Raw genomic sequence first — 26,729 nt, forward strand, 5'->3', positions numbered from 1 at the left:
CAACAATGCCCAACCACACGTCGCACAACCAACACTCCCAAAGTTGAGTGAATTGGGCTACGAAGTTTTGCCTCATCAATCATATTTCACCTGACCTCTCATCAATTGACTACCACTTTTTCAAACACTTTGACAACTTTTTGAAGCGAAAATGCTTCCGTAACCAGCAGGATGCAGAAAATGCTTTCCAAGAGTTCATCAAATCACAACGCATATATTTTTATGCTACAGGAGTAAACAAACTTATATCTTGTCAGCAAATATGTGTGGATTGTAATGATTCCTATTTTTATTAATAAAGATGTGTTTGAGCCTAGTTAATAACGATTTAAAACTCGTGGCCCAAAACTGCAATTACTTTTGCACCAACCAGAATATGTACATGCTCATGATGTCATTTATAGACAGTACTACTGCCATTAAATTCTTACACTGGGGCAGTTTAGAGACATATAACTTAACTCTCTTTGCCTACACACACACTAGTGAAAATCTGACAAAATCTCTAAAACCTCCCCACAAGAAGAAAATAAAGCACATCTGTACAATATTTGAAATCTAATGTCAGGGAATTTACAGACACCTTATAGTCCACCCACGGATTACAGAAAAAGTCTGTAGACTTCAAGATGTCCTAAAGCTACATACTAATTGAAAGACAAATTTTACAACAGGTAAACTGTTGCTGGGTATCTTGAGACTTAAAAAGATTATAAATACTTATAAATACTTCAACTGAGAAGTAGAGGGACTTGAAGATCATCTGATTAATATTATAAAATGTAAAAGTTTAGAGATCATCTTCAGGTCCAAACCTTCCATTCTCATTCATATGGTTTGGCTGTATCTCCAACAAAAATCTCATCTTGAATTGTAATCGTCATAATCCCCATAATGCCCATGTGTCAAGGGAGAGACCAGGTGGAGGTAATTGAATCATGGGGGTGGTATCCACCATGCTGTTTTCATGATAGAGAGTGCGTTCCCATGAGGTCTGATAGTTTTATCAGGGGCCCTTCCACCTTCACTGAGCACTTCTTCCTATTGCTTTGTGAAGAAGTTGTGAAGAAGATGCCTTGCTTCCCCTTCATCTTCCACCATGATGGTAAGTTTCCTGAGGCCTCCCCAGTCATGCTGAACTGTAAGTCAATTAAACCTCTTTCTTGTATAAATTACCCAGTCTCAGGAAGCTCTTTATAGCAGTATGAAAACAGACTAATACACTTATCATGGGAAATATGGAAAGGACCAAAGGTTTAAAGTGATTTACTGTCATCCACAGAGCATGTTAATGACAGAGCTGTTAAAGGATTCTACATGTTTTGAATCCACATCTTTGCATTACCACTGCATGAGGTTCCATTTATGTTGGGAGTTTTGATGAAAAATGCAACTTCAACTGGAATTTCTGGTGCAATTGATATATCACCTGTAAAAGACTTGGCCTCACATGAACCCTGCTTGATAACTTCTCTAGATCTTTTGCATATATCATCAGAAGTCGCAAAATAATTTTTATGTATACCATATTATATCTATACATACACCCTTATATATCTATCTATATAATTTATGACATAGATATGAAATACCACACAGAGTCTAGATAAATACTACAAAGGTCTAGAAAAATTATGTGTCTGTATATATTATTACAGAATATATGTCTCAAATATATATCAAAAATATATGTGTGTATATATATGCACACACACATTCCAGATTACAAAGAAAAGTTGTGTAAGAGTCTGTCTTTAATTCACCCTTGATATGGAAAATTATATAACTGTATCTCATTGGAATGCATAAAAATGAGAAATAAGTAAGAGAAAGATATTTGCATCAACTGTATATCATATGGAGAAAAATTTCAGGCGTTCTGCCATTGGTTGTAAATACACAGCAGCCAAAGACATTTATTATGGGAAAAGCATTATCATTAGAAGTGCTGTGCTTTGGAACATAGTGTTCAAAGTACATTTTTCTCCTGCCTTCCAGATGATTGCTTTTTAAAGAATAATTCGACTAGATTTTTTTTGAAAATAAAATAAATTAAATAATCATTGGGAAAACAATGTTTATATTGGTTGCTTATTATTCTAAAGCATTTTTGAAAATCAATGCTTGATAAAGACAGAGTAATAATGTTTTCCTAACTGGGTAGTTTAAAAAATGCTTTGCCTGCATCTTTTCATTTGACCATCACAATAATCCTATATGATAACTGGGAGTTATTTGTTCTCACTTTAAAGATGAATAAAAGTTATCATTCAGTGATTATATATCAGAAGAGCAGTATAAAAATCTATAATGACTCTTATTGCTACTGTGGTGGGGTAGCAAACAAAATGTGAACATTTCTCTAAGAAGCTATTAAATATTTATTTTTAATAAAAATAATTTTTTTAATGGGAGACAGTAAATTACTGAAATGGAAGTTATCTAATTCCCCAAGTATAATTATAATCTAGTCTTTAATACTATTGTTGATTTTAAAATAGTTTCAAATTACAGCATAGCATTTCAGGTATCGGCTGAAATTTCAACCATGTGACTTCCAGAAAAGACAATAAATGAATAGATAGTTCCCAAAATAATTCCTTGTAAACAAACTAAGAGAAATGTATAAACTCTAAATGCATAATCCTAAGTCATTATACATAGAGGGCATTAACTGAAATGTAATAAATGACTGGGGCTCTGCCACTTGGGATCTTAATTTTTTTTTTCTGCACTTGTAACTAACTACTCAGGAGAAACTTTGTTTCTTTAGCTTTGTATAGATATGTGGAAGAGGCAGGCAGATGGAAAGGCAACTAATCACGAGGCTGTAATTCTTATACACTTTCATTACTTCCTCTGAATGATGACCTCTCACCCTTGGGAAAAAAATGCCTCCTTTACTAGAGCTCCTACTTTGACAAAAAGATGAAGAAAAACAAGATATTACCAGATCCTCAACTTCTTGCACTTTCTGGCACCCATACAAGCCTAGAAAATTTCCAAGGAATTATTTTGGGAAGTATCTATTCCATTAATTGTCTTTAGTGGAAGTCACATGGTTGAAATTTCAGTCAATACTTGAAATGCTATGCTCTAATTTGAAACTATGTTAAAATCAACAGCAGTATTAAAGAATAGATTATAACTTTCTTTGAGGAGTTAGATAATTTCGATTCCAAGAATTTACAGTCTCCCATATGAAGAATTTCTTTTTATTAAAAATAAACAGCTTGTTAGATAACTCAAAAATTATTTCTAATAACAGTATTGATATACCCTAGATTATATAATTTAAAATAAAATGAAAATTTCCCTTACAGTGCCAATAAAAGCAGATCTCTAAATTTGTTTAAAATATACCAAACAAAAAGTTGCAATACATAGGCATTATATAAAGGTCTCTAATTTTTTATATCAACAGTAAATTACACAGTAACCATTCTAGGTTAGGTTCACAGAGTACCATTTACTAAAAATGAATACTAAAGTCACGTAAATTATATTTATTGATAGAATATTCCCAGCTCTAAAAATCAGACAGAACCTTAAGTTAGTCTGGATTTTATTCTAAGGACAACATGAAGGCATTTGGGACATTTAAACAGTGAGTATCCGGGAATGTGGCAAACTGCTAAGTTTATAGTCATGGCATGTATTCAGCTCCAGCCAGCTGCTTTACAAGAATATAGATCTAATTTCCCATGTTGCCAGATTTTTTTGATTTTCAAAAGAAGAATGTAAAATTTTTAAATTCTCAAGTGTTGGCAACCAATTAAAAAAGTCATTAAAAAGAAAAAAACATTTGGTAGGTAAAGAGAACATGTCTTTAGGCTGTATTTAACCAAAGGGTCACTTGTTTGCATCATCAGGATTGAATTTGCATTTCTAGAAATCTGGCCCTTTTCTTTTAGTGAAGACAGATCGAAATCCACTTGGTGGAATATTTTTTTCAGTGACACAGTTTTGTTTTGCTATTGGACGGACATACATCTTGTCCGATTACTATTGTTCTCTGGTATAAGCTGCTTCTCTATTCTACATAGAGTATTATGTATAGGGTCATCTCCCGCCCATCTAATGCTGAGTGATAGAGATAGAACACAGTATAGACAACTTTCTGTTTTCATTATTTCCCATTTCTTCATACCAGGTTAGAAATTAGGCATTGGAGTACACAAATCCATAATTTATGTCAATAAACCATAAAAAAGAAAAGTTCATAAATATGTTTAGGTTGGATTTCTATTCAAAGCCAAATAACTTTCTGTGCTATTGCTCTTGGGAGAGAAGTCCAGAAAATATGTGGTCAGCTAAAACATTTTAAGTTAGTTAGAAGATTGAAGTTACATTGATTTTGTTTCTGCTTTTTTTAAAAATGTAAACCAGAGCTAGGGATCTCAATCTTCTGAAATATATGATACTCTTAAAATAACTTATGAATTATGTATGAATGGAAATAAGTTATTCTTTATCTCTGTCTGTCAAGTGCCTCACATAGTACTTGAGCTGTCACTTTAGGTGCTCAAAAATATGCACTGACTACATACATATCCCAAACAACTTCACTATTAGCTAATGTTGACCAAACTTACTTCAATGACAAGGTTTTACCTTTGAGATAAATATTTTCTTATTTATTTTAACACAATCTTCTTTTCATTTATTTTACCAGGCCAAACACCCAGAATCACACTTGATTCTTCTCATTCTATTGCATATCCCACTTGCAATTAATAAGAAAATCATACCAGCACTAATTTCCACATTTTATCTTGGAGCTGCTTCTCACCATCCCTGCCTGTTACCCTCCTAATCCAACCCGTGATATTTTGTCTAGGATACTGCAATGAATTTACTGTTTGGTTTCCTTATTTCCCACTCTGCCCATACTCTATTTTCCACACAGAAGTTAGAATGATCTATTTAAAACATAAAGCAAATCATGCTCTTCCCCTCATCAAAACACAAGCACTGGTGCAATGGTTTCATATCACAAATTGAACAAACTCCAAATTCCCTAATATTGTCCTCAATGCTCTATGTAATCAGGTCCTTACCTAACTCTCTGATCTCATTTTTTACCATTATCTTTCTTGGTCACAGTGGTTTGACAATTTAGTCACCTTGTTGTTTATCAAACATGCCAAGCTCATTACTGGCTCTTAACTTGGCTTTTGTTCTTCCCTTGCCTAGACCATGCTTCTCCAAGACATTTTCATAATTCGTTCCACTTTGCTTTAATAACACTAAGCTATTACTCCCCAGAGTGCCTTTCTTGATTTCCCCATCTGGTAACATGTATTGGTTACTCCCGTAACCTTATTTGTTTCTTTCCTGGTACGTGTCACAATCAGAAATAACATTTTGTGTTTGTTTAATCTTTAACTATCTTTATCCCTAACTAGAATGCAAGTGCTTTGACACTTAGGATCTCATGTATCTCAATTCCTGACGTACCTGTAGAGAATATTCTGGTAAAAAGATATATTGAATTGAATTTATTTTAAATGCAATTATCTTTGATAAGATTTGTCACAACAAGACTCCAATTGTTTTAGCAGTGGACCATATTTACACTGATAAATTAGGAAGGTCAAAGAGAAATATAAAATCCAGTATTAACCTTTATGTCCTTAAAATTCTGTCACAATTTCTACATCAAACATATAAAGTACTCAGTCTTATAAAGTAGGGGAAAATAGAATAGGCAAGAGCAAATGGGTATGATTATTCATAGGACAAAAGGAAAAGAAAAAAAAGCAGTTTTATTCAAATTTCTTTGGCATTGGGAACAGAACATTTCTTTACACCATGGAGAATAATGTGAATAGTTCTTTGGCCAACAATTTGGAAATCTTAAAAAAAAATCAATTAGTTGTCTTTTAGATGAGCAATAAAGTATTTTTGTCCCCATCCAAAAGTCAATCCCAATATTGTTTTTCTGTTGTAAAAAGTGTGGTCTCAATACTCTGCTGCCACCCCATGAGGCGGCTGTAATTAAGGTCAAGAAACTGAATATAAATAATGACATTTAAGAACTTCTGTAATTGTCTATCAGAATACTTTGGTTTAAAGCTGTATTTTCATTTTAAGTCTTTTGCTTTTTGCCCCTAATGCTAAGAATGTTTTAGGTCATTAGTCTATAAAGATAACTTATTTTTATAACTCATTTATATGCATTTTTATAACTTTTATGATTGTTCTCTGCATATAACTCACATTTTTTAAAAATCAAGTTGGCTAGAAGTAGCCAAAAGCCATCAAAAAGCACTAAACAACTTTTCCACTGAAAAACGTTGTTTAACACTAAGTTTAATTATTAATATAATACAATTTTACTTTGATTCTTCAATATAAATATTCAAGTATAATATACCCAACCTTAGGTATATGATTTTGGAGAAAGTTTCAAACATGGAAATTTTATCAGATTTTTAAAGAAAAAAACTAATCTCAGATTTTCAAATTGCTTATTAATTAGGCTAATGTTAAAAGAAGAAGAGGAGGCAGGGGTAGAAGAGGCCAAAAATAGAAGAAGGAGAAGGAGAGGAATGAGAAAATAATTCAAGGAGAGGAAACTAATTAGACTGCTGAATCTGACCAAGAGGCTTATTGACAGGAAAATAAACTTGGAGGATTTTATTTAATCTTTTCTCTCACTTTGCTGATATATAGTGGCAAATTTTTAATTTTGGTTGGCTTTTCACTCTAAACTGCAGGAGTGAAGAATAACAAAGCTGGTCTATGACTTCCAGCAAAAGCCTAAGGACTACAAAAGAGAACTGTTAAACCATTGTGAGCTAAGAACAATAACATCGTGCTTACCTCATCCACTGAGTTCAAAGTCATGGCTCCACACTGATTGATCATCACTGAAAATCATAATCCCAAACCACTTAATGACTCATTCTGTACCTCCCAAATCTTTCCTCTATTTTTCTGGAAATGAATATTTACCATTAGCAAATTTCTGGGCAAACCTGAGATAAAGCAAGAGTTCCTTTTGCTCGCTTTTCTTTTTAACTTTAAGGTCAGAGGCACATGTGCAGGTTTGCTATATAGGTGAATTGCATGTCACAGGGGTTTGGTGTACAAAGTATTTCATCACCCAGGTATTAAGCATAGAACTCATAAGTTATTTTTCCTGATCCCCTCTCTCCTCCCACCATCCACCATTCGATAGGCCGCTTATCTGTTGTTCACCTCTGTGTGTCCATGTGTTCTCATGAGGTAACTCCCACTTGTAAGTGAGAACATGTGGTATTTGCTTTTCTGTTTCTGAGTTAGTTTGCTAAGGATAGGCCTCCAGCCCCATACGTGTTTCTGCAAAGGCCATGATCGCACTCTTTTTTATGGCTGTATCATATTCCATGGTATATATGTACCACATTTTCTTCATCAAGTCTATCATTAGTGGGCATCTACCTTGATTTCACATCTTTGCTATTGTGATTAGTGCTGCAGTAAACATATACAGCCATGGGTCTTCATGATAGAACAATTTATGATAGAACAATGTACATTCCTGTGAATATGTACCTAGTAATGGGATTCTGGGTTGAATGGTAGTTCTGTTTTTAGGACTTTGAGGAATCGCCACACTGTTTTCTACAATGTTTGAACTAATTTGCACCCCTGACAACAGTGTATAAGTGTTCCTTTTTCTCCACAACCTCACCAGCATCTGTTATTTTTTGACACTTTGAAAATAGCCATTCTGACTGGTGTGAGATTGTATCTTATTGTGGTTTTGAATTGGATTTCTCTAATGATCAGTGATGTCGAGCTTTTTTTCATGTGCTTGTTGGCCACATGTATGTCTTGTTTTGAAAACTGTCTTTTTATGTACTTTGCCCACTTTTTAATGGAGTTCTTTGGATTTTTCTTGTAAATTTGTTTAAGTTCCTTTTAGATGCTGGATATTAGACCTTTGTCAGATGCAGAGTTTGTAAAAATTTCTTCCATTCTGTAGGTTATCTGTTCATTCTGTTGATAGTTTCTTTTGCTGTGCAGAAGCTCTTTAGTTTAATCAAATCCCATTTGTCAATTTTTGCTTTTGTTGCAACTGAAGATTGAGACATGAAAAACCATTCAAAAGATAAAAAAAACCCAGTAGTTTGTTTTCTGAAAGTGTTAATAAAATAGACCACTAGCTAGACTAGTAAAGAAGAAAAGAGAGAAAACTCAAATAAATACAATTAAAAACGACAAAGAGGGTATTGCCACTGACCCCACAGAAATAAAAATAACTATCAAAGGATATTATGAACACCTCCACAAGCTGGAAAATCTAAAAGAAATAGATACAATCCTGGATTCATACACCTTCCCAAGACTGAGTCAGGAAGAAATTAAATCTCTGAACAGACTAATAATGACCTCTGAATTTGAATCAATATTAAATAGCCCACCAACCAAAAAGAAGTGCAGGGCCAGGTGATTTCACAGTCAAATTCTACCCAATGTGCAATGAAGAGCTGGTACCATTCCTACTGAAACCATTCCAAAACACTGAGAAGGAGTGACTCCTCCCTAACTTGGAGGTTAGCATCATCCCAATAGCAAAACGTAGCAGAGAAACAACGAAAAAGAAAACTGCAGGCCAATACACTTGTTGAATATCAATGCAAAAATTCTCAACAAAGCACTTACAAATCAAATCCAGCAGCACAACCAAAAGCCTGTCCATCACAATCAACTAGGCTTTATCCCTGGTATACAAGGTTGGTTTAACATACACAAATCAATAAATGTGACTCATCACATAAATAGAACTAAAGACAAAAACCACATGAATCTCTCAACAGATGCAGTCAAGGTTTTTGATAAAACTCAAGACCCCTTAATGTTAAAACTCTCAATAAACTAGGTATTGAAGGAACATACCTCAAAATAATAAGAGCCATCTATGACAAACCGACAGCCAACATCATATTGAATGGGCAAAAGCTAGTAGCATTCCCCTAGGAAACCAACACAAGACAAGGATGCCCTCTCTCACCATGCCTATTCACCACAGTATTGGAAGCCCTGGTCAGAACGATCAGGTAAGAGAACAAATAAAAGTCATCCAAATAAGAAGAGAAGAAGTCAAACTATCTTTGTTTGCAGGTGACATTATCATATATCTAGAAAACCCCATTGTCTCATCCAAAAAGCTCCTTGGTTAGATAAACAACTTGAGCAAAGTCTCAGGATACAAAATCAATGTGTAAAAATTGATGGCATTCCTATACCCTAACAACTGTTAAGCTGAAGCCAAATCAGGAACACAATCCCATTCACAATTGCCACAAAAAGAAGAAAATACCTAGGAATACAGCTATCCAAGAAGGTGAAAGATCCCTACAAGGTTAACTATTAAAAACTACTCAAAGGAATCAGAAATGACACAAACAAATGGAAAAACATTCCATGCTCATGGATAAGAAGAATCGATTTTAAGATGCTCATAGTGCCCAAAGCAATTTATAGATTCAATATTAGTCCTATCAAACTACAAATGACATTCTTCACAGAAATAGAACAAAAAAACTATTTTAAAATTAATATGAAACCCGAAAAGAGCCCTAATAAACAAGGCCATCTAAGTAAAAAGAATAAAGCTGGAGGCATCATGCTACCTGACTTCAAACTATACTACAGGACAACAGTTACTGAAACAGCACAGTAGTGGTACAAAGACAGACACATAGACCAATGGAACAGAATAGAGAACCCAGAAATGAGACCACACACCCACAACTATCCAATCTTTGACAAAACTGACAATAAAAAGCAATGCAGACAGGACTCCCTATTCAATAAATGGTGCTGATGTAACTGGCTAGCCATATGCAGAAGATTGAAACTGGAACCCTTTCTTACACGGTATACAGAAATCAACTCAAGATGGGTTAAACACTTAATGTAAAACCCAAAACTCTAAAAACTCTGGAATATAACCTAGTCAATATCATTCTGGACATTGGAATGGGTAAAGATTTCATGATGAAGACACCTTTTGCTTTTTATGGCCACTCTAGATCATTTCTCCTCCCGCCACTCCCAGAAGATGCAGATTCTTTGCAGCGCATGTCATCACATTATGTTACTTGTTCTCTTTCCTTATCGCAACCATCTATCAACCTTCGGGTTACTCGTCCTACATTCCCTTGAGATTTTAAAGCTGACTCGTTCACTCTCTTCCCCCACTATTCTTGTACCAATTTTTGTGACTTTAATTATTTGTGAATGATTCATCCAACACCTTGCCTTTCACATTCTTGACTTCCACTCCGGTCAGCTTTATCTACTCCACTTTAGCTACATACCTTCACAGTGGTACCCTAGAATTTCTACCTCTAATAACTCAGGGACTCAAAAATCTTCTTTGAAAACAAGTCATTCTCAGAGCAAGCCACCAAGTATATTTTTGCCTCATTTAAAAAAAAAAATACTTCAATGCTACAAATACGTTTTTTTTCTAATTGAGATTTCTCTTGACTGATTTTATATCTCTTTTTTAGTTGAAAATGCATCTAATTTCTCTCTTTCCTTTCTTACCTGCCATGGTCTGAAATTATCATCACAAAATATGTCTACTTGCTCTTTGCTTTCTCCATTGTGAAAGCATGTGAAAAGGACCCAAAATATGTTTAAAACCAAGTATTTACTTACTATTTGCCTACACTGCAGTGATTTAACATTATTGAAAAAAATTCACGTCAATTGCAATTTAAATTTCTGGTCCCAAAGTTCAATGAGCAAAACTTATTTACAGATTTTTATAATTCTCCAAATGAATATTTTACATCTCATCACTCTGAAGCACCTTCCCCTCCTCTATACTTAAGTTAATCTTCTAGCCTACTATTTAACTACATTAGAAATAATATAGTGAAACATTGTTATGTCAGAAATTTTCTCATTTTCTCATCAGCAAATCTACCAACAAACCTGAACCTGAATCCATATTTTTTGCCTTACCTCCTATTAAAATGGAAGAAGTGCTTGCTTCTATCAAAGGCCACCTCCTTTTCTTTCCACAAGATTCAATAGTCAATGTCATCTTAACCACGCAGGAATTTCTGCAATTACTACTTTTTCTCGGATTATAAATTCACATTTTCTGTCTGGATTCTACACATGTTCATAAAAACATGATTTAATCTCACTCATATTAAATCAAACAAAAAAACTATACCCTGACTTCCAGCTATAACACGATTTCTCTGAATCTTTTCATAGTAAATCACTCTAAAGTGTTGCCTGAAGTTACTGTTTTCACTTGATTCACATTTTCTGTTTATTCTAGGTGGATTCTCATTCCCGACTCTTTTGTCAAATCATGACTGACATCCTTCTTGCTGAAAACAATTGGGAATTCATCATTCTTGATAATATTCAGCATAAACACTCTGCCATCATAAAACTCTTTGCTTTTAAAAAAATCTAATTGATTAATATATAATTTATATAATTATAATTCATCTATTTATAGTACACAATTCAATAGTTTTTAGTATTTTAGTATTTTCACCAAGTTTCACAAACATCACCACAGTAAGATTTAAAATAGTTTCATAATCCCCAAAAGAAACCCATACCCATTCACTCCCCATTCTCTGCACACCCCCTGCACCCCACCAATTAGGCAACTGCTTACTGATATACTTCCTGATTTTTTTTGGTTTGCCTATTCTAGACATTTCATATAAATGAAATCATGCACTATATAGTCCTTTGTGACCAGCCTCTTTCATTAGCATGTTTTTAAGGTTCACCCTTGTTATAGCATATATAGGTACTTCATTCCTTTTTATTGCTGAATAATATTTCATTGTATGGATGTGCCACATTTATTAATTCATTCATCAGTTGGTGGACATTTGCATTGTTCCCGGTCTGGAGCCATTGTGATTAATATTGCTATGAACACTTATGTACAAATTTTTGTGTGGACATATGCTTTCATTTCTCTTGGGTATATACCTAACAACGGAATTTTTGAGTCAAATGGTAACTCAATATTTAACCTTTTGAGAAATTGGCAGACTTTTTTCAAAAGTGGCTTCATTATTGTACATTTTCACAAGTAACTTATGAAGGTTCCAATTTTTTCACATCATCATTCCTGTGTTTATTTCTCTGTTTAATTATAACTATCCTAGTGGATATACAGTGGTATATCATTGTGGTTTTGGCATTTATTTTCCTGATTGCTAATCTATTGTTTCATGACAGAAAAATTTTCTATAGGCAGCTTAAAAGAATGAGATGTGATTGTACTGTTATTTCCTTCCCGTTTCACAAGCCACCACACCTCTGTTGCATATTATTGGGCAAAAGTCACAGTAATTGCAAACTAGATTCAGGGCACAGGTTCTTGGTTACACCCACAAGTAACCGAAAACCATGCCATAATTATTACAAACATAAGGAAGAGTAATACTGGTGCTGATAAGAGGGAAAATGTTATAAACAAAAGATTAGTCCACACTATTAGGGCAATGAAACTATTCTGTATGATTCTATAATGGTGCATATATGTCATCATACTTTTATTGAAACCCACAGAATGAACAACAACTACAGTGAACCCTAATATAAACTATGGACGTTGAGTGATAATGGCGTGTCATTGTAAGTTCATCTATTATAACAAATGCCCACTCTGATGGGCGATGTTGATAATAGGAGAAGCTGTGCACATGTGGAGTCAGAGAGTATATGAGAACGCTCTACTTTCCACTCAATTTTGCTGTGAACCTAAAACTGCTCTGATAGATAGAGTCTCAAAAAAAAAAATCCCCCCAAAATCCAAAAGTTTCCTTCAACTTTGCCAGCTGCCCCTCCTCAGTCTCACTGCTGATTCCTCTTACACCCAAACTCTAAATTTTGGAATGTTAACAGTTCTACCTATATTCTCTCCCTAGGTGATCTTGTTCTATGTGTGTGTAAATACCATTTACATGCTGATTACTCCCACACTTTTACTTTCAACACTGAACTTTTCTACCTACTTGACTTCTTTTCATTCAGTTTGTACCTTGAATTTATTTCCAAAATTAAATTAATTATAATGGTATCCTCCATATCCACCTATTTATACCTTTCCCCATATTATACATTTAATTCAATTATGCCATCATCCATTCAGCCATCTAAGATGCAAACCTAGAAGCCATCATAATTTCTCTCATTTCCTTACCATGCATGAGCTGACTGTCAACTTGACATTCAGAATACCATCCAGATATGTTTACCTCTTTGCTATCAGCCTATTCCACTTCACGACACATGAAGGCAGTAGACACCTATCTTACATCTTTATTTCTACTCATGCCACATCTACAATTTACTCTTCACACGGAAGTGACTACAAGCTTTGTATTAAGTTGGTGCAAAAGTAATCATGGCAAAAAACACTAAAAATGTTGCAAAAACAGTGATTACTTTTGTACCAACCTAATAAAACTTAAATTAGAATCTACCACGTTCAAGCAGGAAATGTTCGTGTCTTGTACTTAGTGTTTTCTTGAACAAGAAAATGGGGAATGTATAATGTATGAGGAAGTTGACCTTTATTTATTCAGGAGCTTGAAGATACTAAAATCCTGAGTATATTTGGGTAAGATTAGAGAAAGTGGAAACAGTAATTTACTTATGATATTGGATTGGAGGATAGTTATAGAGAGAGTATGATTATTTTTCAATCTGTCATTACATACCTCTATTTCTTGGGGTAGTCAAAGTACAAATATCATATCTTAAAATAAGTTACTTTGCTCTTTTGTAGTATTATAGAATTTATTTCTTTAATAAATTATTAGATCAAGTGATGGAGTAAGAAGTTATACAATTAAATGAAGAGAAGAATAAATGACTCAGTTTGTCGATTGAGATAAGTTGCTAGCTACCTGGGCTGCAGTTAACGCACCCGAGAAATCAGGCGGCTGGATGGAGTAATATCTGTAGCTACTCCAGCTCTAAAGCCATGAGAGTCATCTCCAGTGATGTGTAATTACTTCAAATACCAAGTTTTATAAGATCGTTACTGGAAGTATTTGACTTTTACTGCCAGTAAGTCTTTGGCACTTTAAATGCAACTATGTTTTGGTACTTAGGAAAGCTGCCAGAAAGTGAATAAACATTAAGTACAGAAACTTTCTGTTTATTACCAGAGTAAATACCATAAAAGCAGAAGTGACTTTTATCTTTCATACCAAGTAATTAACTAATTAACTAAACTTGTCTCCTCAAAAATGATACTCTTATAGACAAATGATCCGTTCAGTTTCTGTACAGTTTTTATTAGTGACTTAAATGTTTCCACCATCCCAAAATTAAGTAGAGCTTCAAAACAAGGAGCTGAGTTGACACTAGACAGTTCATGTAATAACTTACTGGCTTTCAGCACCAATTAATATAACTTCAGTGCAGGGAGGAAAAAAGAAGCAGTATTGTGTTAAAAGAGTCATAGAAAAACAGGAAAATCGAACTGGAGAAAATCTGTTGACACAGAGATGACAGTCCTGAATCATTTACTGTTGTTAAAGAAAATGGATTTATATTGGTAATTTCAAGAATTGTTATGTGAAAAAAAAATTGGTAATTGTGAAGCACAAGTCTAACTAATTTTGTGGCAGTTGTTCCTATGACAGTGTTAGTCATACAGGGCAGTGTGTTAATATAGCTTAACATGTCCATGTTTGTAAGTATCAAGGAAGGAAATAGTACATTTCTAGGCGTGGAATTGTATGGAATACTGATAGGCAAAGCAAGGCACACAAGTGTTTTCTATCCTTTTGACTACCTCTGCTTACCAAAGGAAAGTGTTCTTATCCTCCTGTAGTTGTTTAAAGTTACAAGTTGTTATGCCATACTGAGATGTCAGATTTCTGGAAGGCAACAGAATAAATATTACTGTGTGACACTTTCAAACAGAAATAAATAATTTTCCCTTTCATCCTTTTTGTGGTTTTATAACTTTATTGAGATATACTGGAAATATTATACTGTATTCATATTTAAAATATCCAATTTGATTGGTTTTGACATATGCATAAGGCTTTGAAACAATCACCATAATCAGGATAGTAAACATTTTTATCAATCCACAAAGTTTCCTGGTCTCCCTCTATCAACCATCCTCTTCTCCATCCCCATCCTCAGGCAATCACTAGTAGATTGGTAACTGTAGATTAGTTTTGAGAATTTTATAGAAATGGCATCATATAGTATACATCATTTTTTGACAGGCTTCTTTACATTCATTATAATGATTTTCAGATTTATCCATGTTGTTGTGTGTATCTACAGTTTTCTCCCTTTTCTTGCTGAGTAGTATTCCATTGTATGAATATGCCACAATTTGTTTCTCTATTCACCTGCTAGTGGATATTTGGTTTGTTTTCAGTTTTGTACAATTACCAATGAAGCCACAATGAACATACATGTGCAAGTCTATGGTGATACATAAACTTGCATTTCTAATACTCAAGAGTGGATGACTGGGTCATATGACAAATATATGTTTAACTTTATAATAATCCCAAAACTATTATCTAGAGTGGCTGTACCATTTGGCATTCTTTCTGTAATCTATGAGAGTGATAGTTGTTTTGCATTCTCACCAATGCTTGGTACTGTCATATTTTATTATTACTATTTTTTAAGGTCTTCTTATGCAGTGGCAACTCATTGTGATTTTAGATTTATGTATCCTTTGTGATTTATGATTTCGAGCATCTTTTCATATGCTTATGTATTTGCATATATACTTTTGTAAAATATCTCTTCAAATATTTTCTCCATTTTTTATTGGGTTATCTTATTACTGAGTTGAAAGAGTCTCTTATATTTTTGGAGACAAGCCTTTTGTCTGATATGTGCTTTGAATATATTTTCTTCCTATTTGTGGTGTTTTCCTGAGTAAAATTATCTTAATTTGGTGACATTCAATTAATCAGGGTTTCTTTTCATATTGTGTATTTTTTGTTTGTTTTCTAGTTAAGAAACATTTGCCTGTTACCAAATTGCAAAGACTTATTTCTGTTTTCCTCTAGTTTTATAGTTTCATTTTTTAGATCTGTGGTTTGCTTTCACTTTATGTCTATACATGGTGTGAAGTAAGGACTTAGGCTTATTTTTTTCCCCATACAGATATTCTATCAGCATAACAACATATGTGGAAAAGATGTTCCTTTTTTCACTGAATTGCCTGAGCACTGTTAAAAATCAGCTGAAATTACATGTGTGGGTACAATTCTAGACTATTTCACTTCATTGATTTATATGCCTATCTTTTCACTAATACTAAACTCTATTGATTGCGATGTCTTCATAATAAATCCAAACTCTTTTTTTCTTAAATTGCTTTTATTATTCTAGTTCCTTTGCATTTTCACATGTTGTAGAATCAGCTTATCAAATTGGTACAATATTGGAATTGCATTTAATAGGTAGATCAGTTTGAGGAGAATTATAATCTTAATGACATTCAGTTTTTCAGCCTATGAACATGGTATCTCTCTCCATGTATTTGAGCCTTCTTTAGTTTCGATCAACAATGTCTGTAGTTTCAGTGTAGATGTAATGATGTAAACAATATTCAGTTTAGACAATACATAAATAAATGGGTATAGCTGTGTTCCAATTAAACTTTGTTTACAAAAAAAATGAGCAGTCGGCTGAATTTGGTCCATGAGTAGTAGTTTTGCTGACCCATGGTTTAGGCTATTAACATGTAGTATAATTATGAATATGGTTTAATTTATATCAGCCATTTTATTTTTATTTTCTACTTGTCTACTTTTTTAAAAAATTTATCTGCTTCATTTTTTCTGTTTTCTTTATGATGAATTGACACTTTTTCAAATTCTCATATTATTATTGGATTTTTGGCTATATCGTATTATATTTTTAATAATTGCTCTTTAGATTATATAATACATGTTCAAATTTTCAAAATCTACTTAACGTTGAAATACTTTCCATAAAATATAGAAACCTTGCAGCTATAGACCTTTTAATATCCCTTTCCGACAGACCTTTATGTTACGGTTGTCGGACAAATTATATCTATAAACACTGGAGCTCTATCAGACAATGTTAGAACTTTTGCTTTCAAAATACTACATTTTGTAGTATTAAGCATGTCATTTATTCTGTTATTTTGGTGTCTGGGGTCTTACTGACCCTGGGAAACCTCCAATTCATGGCCATCCAGTTCCTTGAGATAGTAAACAACTTGCCTGTGAGTGCACTTTTCATATGCAAACCAACCCAAGAGAAACCCATGCCCCCATCACTTCCTTTATTGGCCTTTCACAGGGTTTTCATACTCTGGCCACTCTTTCCCTACCTGAATCATCCCAGGACCAGGTACTAGACAACTAGGGACATCCCTATACTCCAGAGCTCACTGAAGTTATTCAAATCAGCCAATCCTAAACCTGCTTGGCCTGCTTACTGTGCCTTGCTCCTTCCTTCCCATGAAAACCACAACACAGGCTTCTGCCCATGTTTTCCAGTCTCTCCTGCATCCTGACTAACACTGGTACTTCCCCGTATGTCTCTTTGTAGCTGAGGTGCCCTCTTCTCTTGAGAACTGTGACCAAACTATTTTTTCTTTTTTTTTTCTTTTCTTTTTTTTTTTTTTTTTTGAGACGGAGTCTAGCTCTCTTGCCCAGGCTGGAGTGCAGTGGCCGGATCTCAGCTCACTGCAAGCCCCGCCTCCTGGGTTCACGCCATTCTCCTGCCTCAGCCTCCCGAGTAGCTGGGACTACAGGCGCCCGCCACCTCGCCCGGCTAATTTTTTTTGTATTTTAGTAGAGACGGGGTTTCACCGTGTTAGCCAGGATGGTCTCGATCTCCTGAACTCGTGATCCGCCCGTCTCGGCCTCCCAAAGTGCTGGGATTACAGGCTTGAGCCACCGCACCCGGCCCCAAACTATTTTTCAATAGCAGTCATCTGATATTTTCGTCTCATCACATCTTACATAATAATAAAATCTACATTTTAAAACTGTATTAAGCAACTTAAGAGGAAAAAATTGTCTTTTATTTTTACTTAGCTATTCAATATTTCTGTTGAACTTCCTTTATTCCTGAAACTTCAAGTTTCCCTCTAGAAGTAGTTATTTTGAGCTCATGAAGCTTCCCTTAGCATTTATTTTAGAGCACATTTGTTAATGATGATTTCCTTCAGTTTCCCTTCATCAGAGAATATCTATCTGTCTAGTCTCCATGGATTTTGATGAAAAATCAGTACTCACTAAAATTATTGTTCCTCAATACGTTATATGCCATTTTTCTGTAGCAGCTTTCAAAAGGTTTATTTTATCAGCTATTTGATTTATGTATGTCTAGGTGTGGTTGTCTTTGTGTTTACCTTTTTTTGTGGCTCACTTGATTTCTCAAAACTATAAGTGGATGTGTTTCACCAAATTTGAAAAATCTTTATCATATTTTCAAATATTTTTCTCTTTCTGAAACTCCAAAGACATGTGTGTTTGATTTTTATCTTATATTTTCTCACAGATATCTGAGATTCTGCTCATTATATTTTATTGTTTCTTCTCTGTATTTTTAATTGAATAATTATTGTTGATCTTTTTTTATCTTCACTCTCTGTCATCTGTCTTCTGTAATTGAGCTTATTCAGTGACCTTCTTATTTAAAATATTGCATTTTTTAAAGCTTAAAATTTCCAGTTGGTTATTTTCATTGTTTCTCTCTCTGTGCTAAGAATAATTATATTTTCATTTATTTGCTATATATTTCCTTTTGCCTTATGAAAAAAGTTTTAGTAACTGCTTTATAGTCTCCTTTTGACAGTTTCAACATCTGGGTTACCTCTGATGTGTGACGCTGATTTGTTGATTGTATTTTCTTTGGGTTATTGGTTTCAGTTTCCTGATTCTTCGTATGCCAACCAATTTTGGAATTCGTATGTTGTGTAGACCCTGGGTCCTATTATAATGTAATGGAGATGTTTTTGATTTAGCAGGAAATCAAATGGAAAATATATGAACAGAGCATAAGCTCTATATAAGCTTCTGTAGGTAGTTATCAAAATCTCATTTTGCATTCCTTTAGATTTTTCTATGCTCATTGGGTCTATCCCATGCATATATATCATGCAATTAGGCTGAGATTTTTGCAGATTCATACAGAAAATTAGGTGATCCTCTCTCCAGCTTTCTCCTTTCCAGGGATACCCCAACATATTCTGTGTCATCTTTTCCTGAGCCTTTGTATAGAATCATGTGTGTTCTATTGGCCTTTTAGCCACTCAACTACTGAAGCCTACCCTTGAGGCAAATCCATGAGAGAAAAAGAAAGGTCTAGGAGATACTTCACCATGCACTTACTCCTTTAACTTCTGACTGCTCTCATATTCTGCCTGCTTTTGTGTATTTTATAGAATTCTCCAATAGTTGTGTTTTTTTGTATTTTTTTCCCCAGTAATTTTAGTTTCAATCACTGGGAGGGATATATCATAATAGTCTCACATTGCCACAGTGCAACTGGAATTTTCTTTCCTTTTCTTTGTAAACCATCAATTTTTCTAAAAGAAATGACATTTTAAAATATAAGCAACTTGGTCAAAAGGCATTTTAATATCAACTCAGATATCGTTGCCTTTTCAAATGCTTGCAATATCCTTCAAATCGTATCCTGAACTTTTGATTCCCTTTGAAGTAGAATTTTTGGTTTGGTATGGTTTAGAGTTCCAACGTTATTTATTCTTCATATGGTACTCAATTCCTTATGTGTAGTTTATTAGCAACACTATTCACTTATTACCCCAGTTTCATCGTTTTAGTGTCTTTAATAGAAATTCTTTTTTTTGCAATAGAGTTGAAGATTATGGCTGTGGTTAGAGGAATTCTTTCCTGTTACTAATACTCCTCCTTTGTGATAAGAACTTTATGAGCACATTGTTCCTTGCCTCTTTTTTGCAACCTCAGTTTTTACCTTAGAAGATTTAAAATAATTGTTGAGTTTGAAGTGAAAAATTGAGTAGGCTTAACAAATCTTATTTTACTACTCTTTGTCTTGTAAATCAGAATTTTATAGGAAGCAGCTGGCTGACACTTAGTTTATTCTATTTAGAAGCCGAGAATTGGAAAACCCACATTTTTGCAGATTATAAGCAGTGTGCTGCAATATCAACATCCACTAATATCTAATTTTGCTATTTCATATTTTTTACTTTGTGTTTTAAAGTAATTTTTTACTTACAGAAAAGTTGCACATATAGCACAGACAGCCTTCATCTACCACTCATCCAGCTTCCCCTAACGTTAATATCTTACATAAACATGGTATGATGATCAAAACTAATAATTAACACTGGTATAATGCTGTTAACTAAACTGCAAACTTCATTCAGAATTCTTCAACTTTTCCATTATTATTATTTTTTCTTTTCTAATCTAGGATTTCACATTGTTATATGCCCTTATTTCTACCACTCTGTGGCAGTTCTTCAATCTTTCATTCTAATTTATGTCTTGATACTTTTAAAGATAATTGGTCAGGTGTTTTTAAAAATGCCCATTAACTTGGGTTTGTATGATGCTTTTTCATGATTAAACTGAGACTCTGAACTTGGGGAAAGAATTCCAGATAAGCAATATGCCCTTCTCATTCCATTGTGTCAAGGGCTAGAGGATATCAATACATATGACCAATCCTTATCATTTGGCTAAGGTGGCTTTTTGTCAGGCTTCTCTGCTATAAAGTTTTTATCTTTCTCTCCCCATGTTTGGTTCATCAGAAGTGAGTCACAAAGTCCAGATCTTACTCAAGAATAGGGAAGTTAAGCTTTACCTACTGGAGGAAGAAACATCAAGAGATTTGTGGATATATGTTAAATCACTAGCGTAATAGTAAATATTTTCAGGGTATACTTTGGGGTTATACATGTTTCATGTTTCTTCTTAAGCATTTGACCACTAATTATAGAGAACAGTCACATTTTTTTGCCTTCTTTAGTGGAGGGAGATGATTAAAATTGTCTATTGAGTATCAGAGGGTTTTACCTCCATAACTGGAATTTTTTAAAGGTCTTCTAGGGTACTTGGGTTTGGGTTATTGATAGTTAAATACTCTTTCACAAGTTTTAGTTTCTACAACCTTAGACAACTATTTGCTTGGGTCAAAGAATTTTATCCCTGTGGTGGGTCTCAGAGATATGCAAGAGACTATTTCTTGGGGTCATGCACATATTTATTCTCCATAGATAAATAGAGCTTCAAGTTATGTCTAAACCTATTTTTTTTCCAGTTTTCCATGTCTTGCTTCATCTATTCTGAACTTTCACTTTATTCTTTTCCTCTGATTCTGAAAATAGTTCCTTATATCCATATACTTTAACATACTTAATCCAATTGATTTTCAAACTAAACCTATGAGGAAGACAGATATCATGGCCTCTAATTTTCAAATGAAAAAGTTAATATTCCAAGAGGTAAAGATCACACAACTTCATCTATAAGAACAAAAGCTAGGACTAGACTCAGACTTTCTACTTGTAAATACAGTACTATCTGTAGAACACCATACTAGCTTCTATGTTCATTAAAAACCACAGAAGCTACTGAATATTCGTGTTCCACAAGGTTACATGAGCCAATGTGTAAGAGATATGGAATGATGTCCTCTATTGTTTTCTCTCTGTTTATCTGTAACTTAATGATGGCACTTTCCTTCTGTTTTTATCTTTACAATTATGTAAAATGCTCTCCTGAAGTAGATACCACAAGATCTGTGCCCATTTTAAGTCTTTTGAAGTGAATCATAAATAAAAATGTTAAAGGACTATGTAGCCATATCATTCCAGACAGCATGATATTGACTAAAATAATCAAATTAAAAGGATCATGTTTTAATTGATAAGGTGTTCTTCAATGTTATAAGTGAATGATAATGAATTGTTACTGGGTTTATGACTAAGGTATCCAAAGCATCTCTTCGTTGTCTGATGATTTTAGTCAGATGATCGATATATTAAGCTCATATTTTATTTTATGGACCACTAAATGTTGAGGCATAGTGGAAAGTGTAAAGATAAGAGTCTATTATTACACTTCAGACATAAATCCTGAGCTGGAGGATGATGTTTTTAGCACAATGTAGTATAGGATTAAAGGCATGGTCTCTATAATGAAAGAGTCTTCCCAATCATACCTCTTTATTTTGTGACCTTGGACAAGTCCCTCCCCTTTTCTCTGCCTTGCTTTCTTCATTTGCAAACTCAGTATTAGTGAGGCTTAAATATGACAGTGTTTGTGAAGTACATGCTAGTTCCTGGTATAAAGTAAATTTTCAATATATCCTAGCTATAAGCACATGCTAGAATAATAGCCATTTTTTAGTCTACTGTACCAAATGTTTTATACTTAAAATTTCGATATCAGTCAGTGCAGTTGGAATAATGTGGTCTGTGGAGTCATATACACAAATTCTTCCACTTAATGGCTTTCTGTAACCCCAGACAATTTATGAAACTTGTGTAAACCTGTTTCCCCACCTGGAAGATGTAAATAAAAATAACAAAATAATAAACACATATTGAAAACTTCTTATGTGCCAGTTATTTTGCTAATATATTACCTCCATTATCTTAGTTAAAACCTACCCTGCACAGTTGGATATTTAAAGAGATCTTACATGTAAATCATCTTGTATCATGTCTGACACATTATTATGTGCTAAATGCAATTTAATTTTCAGCCTCTTTCCCCTATCACCCACCACAGAGTGACATTGACTGATTAAGCCACATATTTAATCAATTTATGCACAATGAAATGAGTTTACTCTACTTTGGTGTTACTGTCTGAAGTTTAGTTTTCTCACATGCAAAACAGGGATTCATTATACCTACTGTGATACACTACCTGCAAGGTCCCTGCCAGCATGCCGGACACCGAATAAGGATTCAGTCAGTGATTCATTTTATTTTCTTCCTTAAAACCTTGCTCCCAGACTCAACATCAAGAATGATCTTATATGCTAACTCTTTAGTGTAGTAAGGAACCATGTTACGCAGAGACATTTTTGAATAGAGATTAATTGTATCGGTCTTCAAGAAGACGCAGTACAGAGTTTGATATCTACTATCCTGTAGCAGTAACACTTTTTTCAAAAAGCATTGTGCAAACTCTGATTTCATTTAGATGATCCCCTAAGAAACTTATTAGAAAAATAGTCACCCAAACAACTGCTTGTTAACCAGAGTCCTTAATTTACATGTTCTGGGCTATATTGTCTAAAAATCCTTCCTACTTGGAATGAAAAATACATCACATTTGATTTCCTTCCCAGTTTAGATTATAATAGCAGCAAATAAGCAATATATTTTTATGTGCAAACTGTTTGGAGGAACAGAAGGAGACTGTGTGTTTCTCTTTTGGCCTTAGGCAAATCTTTCCATTACTCTAAGCAGAAAGTATAATTTTATCACACATGTGAGATGCTCCTAATGACTAGCTATTACTTCCTAGCTACAGATTTGTGTGACGAATGAGTGGTATTTCCTTTCAGTTACTTCTAATTTACATGGGAAATATTAGGATAATTAGGACATTTATTAACCTTTTCATGACCTAGATATACAATATGGTACTTTCATTAGGAAAACATATGGAAAAGAATCATAATTTTATTTAGTAACTCAGTTAATTTTTGTGTATAGAGGATCCTCTAGCTGTAAAATAATGTTGAAGACGAAAAGGAAGAAAGGCCCGAGTATTAAGGCATGAACATTCTTAGGCAGAAAAATCTTTCATGGACACACAGTCTGAAAATAATATTTCTAATATTATTTGTACAAGAAGCTACCTTCTTGTAGCTTTTCATAAATTACCTTATGAAAATTTGTACGAGAAATATTTTTTTCGTAAATTACCTCATGAAAATTTGTACCACAGAAGCTACTGAATATTCATGTTCCACAAGGTTTTTTTTTTTTTTTTAATTTATTTATTATTATTATACTTTAAGTTGTAGGGTACATGTGCATAACGTGCAGGTTTGTTACATATGTATACTTGTGCCATGTTGGTGTGCTGCACCCATCAACTCGTCATTTACATCAGGTATAACTCCCAATGCAATCCCTCCCCCCTCCCCCCTCCCCATGATAGGCCCCGGTGTGTGATGTTCCCCTTCCTGAGTCCAAGCAATCTCATTGTTCAGTTCCCACCTATGAGTGAGAACATGCGGTGTTTGGTTTTCTGTTCTTGTGATAGTTTGCTAAGAATGATGGTTTCCAGCTGCATCCATGTCCCTACAAAGGACACAAACTCATCCTTTTTGATGGCTGCATAGTATTCCATGGTGTATATGTGCCACATTTTCTTAATCCAATCTGTCACTGATGGACATTTGGGTTGATTCCAAGTCTTTGCTATTGTGAATAGTGCTGCAATAAACATACGTGTGCATGTGTCTTTATAGCAGCATAATTTATAATCCTTTGGGTATATACCCAGTAATAGGATGACTGGGTCATATGGTACATCTAGTTCTAGATCCTTGAGGAATCGCCATACTGTTTTCCATAAAGTTTGAACTAGTTTACAATCCCACCAACAGTGTAAAAGCGTTCCTATTTCTCCACATCCTCTCCAGCACCTGTTGTTTCCTGACTTTTTAATGATGGCCATTCTAACTGGTGTGAGATGGTATCTCATTGTGGTTTTGATTTGCATTTCTCTGATGGCCAGTGATGATGAGCATTTTTTCATGTGTCTGTTGGCTGTATGAATGTCTTCTTTTGAGAAATGTCTGTTCATATCCTTTGCCCACTTTTTGATGGGGTTGTTTGTTTTTTTCTTGTAAATTTGTTTGAGTTCTTTGTAGGTTCTGGATATTAGCCCTTTGTCAGATGAGTAGATTGCAAAAATTTTCTCCCATTCTGTAGGTTGCCTGTTCACTCTGATGGTAGTTTCTTTTGCTGTGCAGAAGCTCTTTAGTTTAATGAGATCCCATTTGTCAATTTTGGCTTTTGCTGCTGTTGCTTTTGGTGTTTTAGACATGAAGTCTTTGCCCATGCCTATGTCCTGAATGGTACTACCTAGGTTTTCCTCTAGGATTTTTATGGTATTAGGTCTAACATTTAAGTCTCTAATCCATCTTGAATTAATTTTCATATAAGGAGTAAGGAAAGGATCCAGTTTCAGCTTTCTACTTATGGCTAGCCAATTTTCCCAGCACCATTTATTAAATAGGGAATCCTTTCCCCATTTCTTGTTTCTCTCAGGTTTGTCAAAGATCAGATGGCTGTAGATGTGTGGTATTATTTCTGAGGACTCTGTTCTGTTCCATTGCTTTATAGCTCTGTTTTGGTACCAGTACCATGCTGTTTTGGTTACTGTAGCCTTGTAGTATAGTTTGAAGTCAGGTAGCGTGATGCCTCCAGCTTTGTTCTTTTGACTTAGGATTGTCTTGGAGATGCGGGCTCTCTTTTGGTTCCATATGAATTTTAAAGCAGTTTTTTCCAATTCTGTGAAGAAACTCATTGGTAGCTTGATGGGGATGGCATTGAATCTATAAATTACCTTGGGCAGTATGGCCATTTTCACGATATTGATTCTTCCTATCCATGAGCATGGTATGTTCTTCCATTTGTTTGTGTCCTCTTTTATTTCACTGAGCAGTGGTTTGTAGTTGTCCTTGAAGAGGTCCTTTACATCCCTTGTAAGTTGGATTCCTAGGTATTTTATTCTCTGTGAAGCAATTGTGAATGGAAGTTCATTCCTGATTTGGCTCTCTGTTTGTCTGTTACTGGTGTATAAGAATGCTTGTGATTTTTGCACATTAATTTTGTATCCTGAGACTTTGCTGAAGTTGCTTATCAGCTTAAGGAGATTTTGGGCTGAGACAATGAGGTTTTCTAAATATACAATCATGTCATCTGCAAACAGGGACAATTTGACTTCTTCTTTTCCTAACTGAATACCCTTGATTTCTTTCTCTTGCCTAATTGCCCTAGCCAGAACTTCCAACACTATGTTGAATAGGAGTGGTGAGAGAGGGCATCCCTGTCTTGTGCCAGTTTTCAAAGGGAATGTTTCCAGTTTTTGCCCATTCAGTATGATATTGGCTGTGGGTTTGTCATAAAGAGCTCTTATTATTTTGAGGTACATTCCATCAATACCGAATTTATTGAGCGTTTTTAGAATGAAGGGCTGTTGAATTTTGTCAAAAGCCTTTTCTGCATCTATTGAGATAATCATGTGGTTCTTTTCTTTGGTTCTGTTTATATGCTGGATTATGTTTATTGATTTGCGAATGTTGAACCAGCCTTGCATCCCAGGGATGAAGCCCACTTGATCATGGTGGATAAGCTTTTTGATGTGTTGCTGAATCCGGTTTGCCAGTATTTTATTGAGGATTTTTGCATCGATGTTCATCAGGGATATTGGTCTAAAATTCTCTTTTTTTGTTGTGTCTCTGCCAGGCTTTGGTATCAGGATGATGTTGGCCTCCTAAAATGAGTTAGGGAGGATTCCCTCTTTTTCTATTGATTGGAATAGTTTCAGAAGGAATGGTACCAACTCCTCCTTGTACCTCTGGTAGAATTCAGCTGTGAATCCATCTGGTCCTGGACTTTTTTTGGTTGGTAGGCTGTTAATTATTGCCTCAATTTCAGAGCCTGCTATTGGTCTATTCAGGGATTCAACTTCTTCCTGGTTTAGTCTTGGAAGAGTGTAAGTGTCCAGGAA

At 34.4% G+C, this 26,729-nt stretch overlaps 2 long non-coding RNA genes across 3 annotated transcripts in view; one reads left to right on the forward strand and one right to left on the reverse strand.

Moving 5' to 3' along the window:
* The window catches only part of LOC105483545 (uncharacterized), a 164,883-nt gene that overhangs the window by 56,003 nt on the left and 82,151 nt on the right, over window positions 1-26,729 (forward strand). The window lies entirely within an intron of this gene.
* Window positions 1-26,729, reverse strand: part of LOC139355819 (uncharacterized) — a 78,432-nt gene that overhangs the window by 30,893 nt on the left and 20,810 nt on the right. Inside the window, exon 2 of the long non-coding RNA XR_011606941.1 lies at window positions 14,811-14,885. This is a non-coding gene — a long non-coding RNA (uncharacterized lncRNA). The remainder of the gene's footprint in view (window positions 1-14,810; window positions 14,886-26,729) is intronic.

Source organism: Macaca nemestrina, chromosome 8, assembly GCF_043159975.1.
Source record: "Macaca nemestrina isolate mMacNem1 chromosome 8, mMacNem.hap1, whole genome shotgun sequence".
NCBI lineage: Eukaryota > Metazoa > Chordata > Mammalia > Primates > Cercopithecidae > Macaca > Macaca nemestrina.